Raw genomic sequence first — 6,576 nt, forward strand, 5'->3', positions numbered from 1 at the left:
TGATGATTATCTGAATAAAATTTAGAGTGATTTGAGTTAGAAGAACTTTGAAGAAATCAAAGATTTTAGAAGCAAAGTGATGAAAAGAGAGATGGAGACAAGCTCGAAGGGTCTCCTTGTATAGAGCAATTCGACCCCTCAGAGCATTAGACATACAAACTTTCTAGCTCGAGATTTCAAGCAAGAAAATAGAAGGAATAGAACATTGAGATCGAAACCTTCTAAAGTCGGCCTTAGTAATGGTCGACTCCTCATTATCGAGGCCCTAGAAGTCTCCGAATCCCTGTATAGGACTTTCTGACCTGTACAATTCAGAACTTCGATGTCTGGATGTGGTAGTGACCTCGATAGTGATCCAAGGACTATCCTCGAACTCAGATCGAGGAGGAGGTAGTTGAGAACCCCAACCATCTTGACGATTTTGCCTTGATCCTCTCTATAGGAAGACATTATAGAAGGAAAAAGAGGATCGAAAGGACCAATAGAGCAAAAAGGAGAAAAATGACAGAAAAATTAGAAGGAAGCAAGAGAGGACCAAACAGAAAAAGGGTGAGATTGGCCAGAAACTACCAGTCAGAGCTAGAAAAGGGGACCAATAGATATGGCAATGGACCGAGCCATCCATTACACAACCCAACCTGACACGCTTTGCCTGATCTGACTACTACAGTAACGAGCCGTGCTAGGCATGGCCCATTAAAATGGGCCTAGCTAGGTTAAGGATTTGTAGCCCGCAGCCCAGGCTTGGCATGGCCCATAAGGGCCTGGCTGGCACGGCCCGCGGGTCAGGCACGACATGGCCCGGCATGGTCCAAGCCCGATCTAGGCACGGCATGACCTGCATGCTGGCCCGACCTTTTTTCTTGAATTTAAAAAATATGATGTTCTTTATAATTAAAAAAGGGTTAAGAAGCAAAATTAAATATAGATGTTGGATTTTTTTATAAAAATAAAAAATCACTTTGTAATGGTAGGGAGTTTGGCATGGACCCTTATTGGTTTATTAATAACAATCAAAATGGTATAAGAGAGGGAGAGGGGCTAGGCTTGACCTCCAGAATACAATGAGGGTGAGAGAAGAAATAGAGGTGACTCATCTCAGTAATTAAAAGATAAAATCTAAAAAATTATAAATATAAAAAATTAATAATTAAAAATTTTACTAATCATCATACATCAGTAGTGTTTGTATCGTCATCATCATCGGATGTTATATCATGTCTACCTTTATCTTGAAGTCTTATCTCGACATCCAATCAATCTTTGAAGTTGAATAGCATCTCAATTATTTTGTCGATCATCCTACTCCTCTTTTCGTCCAGAACATATCGATCTATACTAAAAATATATTTTAATACCACTGTGGATATCGGTATAGCTAAGATATCATGTGCAATGACAGATATTACAGAATATTATTATTAAGATGTAGACGTAGATGAACTTGAAGAAGCATGTATAAGTATGTCTCTTATATGCAATGAATGAGAAACAGATGATGAACGAGAAGTATTAGAAGAAGAGATGAAGGTTTGTGAATGACAAGCACTAGATCCACTAACTTTTTCATCATATAAAACATAAATATCATAAAGAAGTTTGTTTACCTTAGCTTTAATAGGTTGGAGATCTTGATTTATATTTTCACAATGTGCATTAAGTAAAATTAGTACACCACTTAATTTAATATATCGATCAAATACAGCAGCTAAGTTATGCATAGGACATATCCTATCCTAATACTTATTCCATTTAGATTTTATTTCATAATTAATAGGCTCTAAAATATCATCATATCTATGTTATACAAATTTTTGACTAATAAGATATACTTGTTGTAAAAATGAATAAAAGATTAGATAATAAACACCAGAAAGAATATTAGTAGTATCATAAAAACTAACCAAAAACTTTTTTAAAATTTTATCTTTATTCCAATCATTTTCAGTCAATGTAAAATCTAATCTATGATCATTAATATATGTACTTAATAAATTTTTATATGAATATGCATCATGTATCATGGTATATGTTGAGTTCCAACGAGTAACTATATCAAGTTTAAATTTTTAAAAATATTTATCATGATCTATACACATTAATTTACTTAAATTCTTAAAATTTTGCTCTTGAAACATGAATAAAAAAATTATATTTCTAATTCTTACAATAATATCTTGAATCATATCAATACCAAATTGAATAGAGAGATTTAAAATATGACATGCACATCTAATATACAACAAATTTTTATTTAGAATATGATGTAATGAGTCCTTCAATAATCTGATAGCAAAATTATTATTAGATATATTATCAAAAGTAATAGATATAATTTTATCATTAATACCATATGAACATGCAATTTGATAAATAGTGATAGAAATTTATTATCCAAAATGTAAAAAATTAAAAGCACGAAAAGCAAGAATACATTTATTTAATAGCCTATCATTATCGATATAATAAGTACTAACAATAATAAAATAATAACTACCAACAAATATTATCCAAATATCAGAAGTTAATGATACTTTTAAATTTAGAGTAGAGAGAGTTTTAATTAAATTTTATTTTATTGTTAAAAAATTAATAATAGCTACTCTTCTAAATATATGTCTACTAGTTCTTTTATAAGTAGATTGTAGGACTAATTGAAGATTGTCAAGACTCGAGCCCAGGGTCATTACAAGCACATAGGATGGACTAGCCAACCTAATAAGCCTAACGAACATATCAAATGGAATAAATCAAATATATAAATTCTACCAAAACTTGACAAAGTTTTTCCTAAAAGTTGGACATTCCCAAAGGTATGATTTTCTGCTTAATCCAGTATGTTCATACATACATATACAAATTCAGATTTCTAACAAACAAAACATCTAACGATGCATAACAGGAGTACATACATATACATGCAATCATTCCAATTAAGCAAACACAGTGAAAGCTAGATCCTGCCTATAGATAATGGAGTATGTCTAAAATTTAAATACAACCAAAATATACCCAAAAAAACATAACTATAGGGTAGCAAAAGTAGACGCCCAAGAAAAGGATGACTGCTCCATTTAAGCTGAGGAATCTAGACCCTTCACAACACTAGTATCTAAAAAAAGCATCAAAGCAATAGGGTGAGTCATAAGACCCAATGAGAGATAATATATCTACAACAAAAATGGGACAAGCTCAGGCACGGGTGTTTTAATCAAAAGCATTCATACAACTTTTTCAAAAACATAAACATAATAACATTTCTAGTCAAGTAGTGTAACGGAATATATGCAAAAAAAAAAATACGTTCTTTTAATAACTACAATTCGAATAATCCTCTAAACAATGATTAATGAATAGATCAATTATAATGTGCTAAATTTTAAAGTAATCATATATCCAACGTATGAAGGAAGGTTTCTAATTTAGAATCAAATAGTTGCTCGCTTACCCGAGATTTTACCATTACCGCACATGTGTATCAATACGTCGGGCTAACACCACCCCTGTTAGCTAGAAAAATAAAACCGGCTATGTCGACTAAACAAGCTGGGCTAACACCACCCTTGCCAGCTAGGAAAACAAAATTGGCTATCTCGACCAAACACGTTGAGCTAGCACCATTCTTACCAACTAAGGTATCCAAAATATGGTGCACCAAAACTAATGCCAACTACTGCTAGCTCCAGTGTTCTGTCAAAATTTTCTCTCATAAAATTTTATTATCATCTACCCAAAATATAATTTATATCTCATTTTTTTCACGCAGAGATAACCAAATGAAACTCATCATCAATATCATCTTTCCAAACAAAACATTGTTTTCATGTTTCCTTTTTTTATCAATAGTTAATGGTATTCATATCATATATCAAAAGAAAAAGTTTAAAGGTGCCTGTCCTAAGATTCACATAAGCTCTAGCAATTGAGAAAGTCAGAATATTTCCAAAGCTCTTTCATCATAAGAAATAAAATAAATTGTTAAGATATTTATTAAGATAGACATGCTGAAAATAAGATATTAAAAATAAAGTTTTAATTTGCTAAAATTCCATAAAAGAGTGTAGCATATGATATATAAAATTTTATAGGAATAGATAAGCTGAGATAAACATGTCAAGAGAGTTCAGAGGATATAAAAACATGCCATAGAGTATATTATCAACTCACTGCACAAGCCAAAACTAAGGGAGTCCAAGTTTATGTTGCCTTGGAGCCAACGGAAACAACAGAAGGAGCTCCTAACGAATCTCTTATGGCTGCTAGATCATCTTGGTGTCTAATTCATTCAAAACATCACTTTATGAGCTCTATTGCATTTTTGTAACATTAATAAATATTAATAAATATACTTCAAGATAATTCATAAACAGAACTAGGCATATTTTTCTTTTAGACTAATTTCTTAACTCTTCTAATCTTTGCATTCATTTAATTCTATTTTGCTTTGATTATAGTTAATTAAACTTTAACATGAACTTAAGAATCCCAACAATTCAGCTGTAATCTAGTGTTATGACTTAATCCAATTCAACCAATACCAATTCTAAACTATTTATCGAAATAATTTTCAACTAATTTCAGTGAATACTAATAGCAGCACACTACTCTCCAATTCAAATTTAATCCATAACTTAACTCATCCAAAATACTAAATTAATAATATCATGATGTTGTCGTTAGGATACCGTGATTATCAAATTAATTCTAACGATATCGAATCCACAGAGAAATCAGTGCTTTTAATTTAAAAATTTTGATTTTTTTAAAATTTTGAGAAATTAATTTAAATTAAAAAATAAAAATTAATAAATATAAAAAAATAAACTTGATACTAAGATCTACTAATTAGATCTTAGCTTCTACTTGTAATAAAAATAAAGAACAAAAATTTAAAAGTACATAAAAATAAATTTTATATTAATTCAAATTGAAGTTCAATTATAAAAAATTTAAATAAAATAATAAAATAAAATAAACTGTAATAAAGATCTGAAATTGATCAGTGTAATCTCATTGGGAAGATGGTTGACGATCTCTCCTTCTTCTTTCATACTCTATGGAGCGAACCAACATCTCTCTTTTTTCTCTTTGGATCCCTACACCTCTTTTATTTTTTTACTTTTTTTCTTATTTTTTTATTTTTTTCTACTTTTTCTTTTATTTTGGACCTCCTTATTTATAGGTGAATTTTTTTCTTTTTTCTGGTAGAAAACAGAATCCCAAAAGTCTTCAAAATAGTGTCAAAAATGTGTCCAAATTGTGTCCCCATGTTCTGACCATTTGATCTGCATTGGATGCCTAAGATTAGCCCAAAAAATCATCATTTATCTCTTTATATCAGTCGAAAATGTTGTGGATCATCCAATTGTATGATGGATTGAATTCAAATCGTTGGATGGAGCAAAAATAGCTCCTAGAAGTCTTCTTTCGCTCGAAAACATTGCTGGCAGTTCGATCAAATGCTAGAGTGAAGCGCAACCATTGGATTATGCAGTTGATGTGGGCCGCCACCACCACTTGATATGGGATGGAGTGATTTAAGCTATCTGATCCCGTGCAAACTAATTCCAGCCATCCGTCAGCGCAAAATGCCTCATATGCCGCGACAAAGATCGGCCGACACTATTCCCCTGCACCACGCATGGACCCGACGTTGCACGGTCTATGGACCGCACCGTAGACCCCACCCTATTTCGTGAGCCACTCGTAGATCGAGAAGTCGGTCCATCATGCATCGAAAGTCATTTTAAATTGATTTCTTAGATATTTTTGCTTGATTTTTACTTGAATTTTGTGCCTAAAAAATAAGAAAAAATATAAATTAAATTTTTTATTAATTTTTTTAATTATTTTAGTACTTAAATTGCTTAATCAGCTTGACATCTATTTTTTATAAATATACTCTAATTTTATTTTTTTAAATTATTTTATTTTTATAAAAAAATCTAATGTATTTATGAAATTAGGGTTTTTAGGAGATGTTAGCACCATTAATTACCTAAAAATATTTAAAAATAAATAAACAAATATATGACTTATCACACCCTCCCAACTTACTCATTGTTAGTCCCTTAGCAATGCAATAAAAGTATCACTATATTTTATTAAGGTCTTTCATTACAAAAATAGATCTAGGATTGAAAATCATTTTAACAAGTATCACCAACTAAGTGTTAAGTTTTGGAAGTAAATTTTGTAATCAGTTCAATTAAAAAAAAATTTAAAATTTATCTAAAGATCTACAGTACTTGTGCTTGTGATGGCTAACTTAATATTTGTGTGCTAGCTTGTAAAGGATAAATATATCTTCTTTTATCATCTATTTTGATTAATTTTCTATACACCCCCAAATTAAGCTCATGAACTAAGGTAACTTTCACACTGCTTCTCTTTTCCTTTTTTTCTTTTTTTTAATAATGCTAAGCATCCTGATCTTTCCTCTACCATTGGACGTGAACCTCCACACTTGACTTAGGTGCAGAGATCCGATTACTAAGCTTAGGACAATCTATATATACTCTATATTTTATACTTTTATTTTAGACAGGTAGCTCTTTCCTCAAATTCAAGTTTCTT

The sequence above is a fragment of the Elaeis guineensis genome, chromosome 6 (genome assembly GCF_000442705.2).
Source record: "Elaeis guineensis isolate ETL-2024a chromosome 6, EG11, whole genome shotgun sequence".
Classification (NCBI taxonomy): Eukaryota; Viridiplantae; Streptophyta; class Magnoliopsida; order Arecales; family Arecaceae; genus Elaeis; species Elaeis guineensis.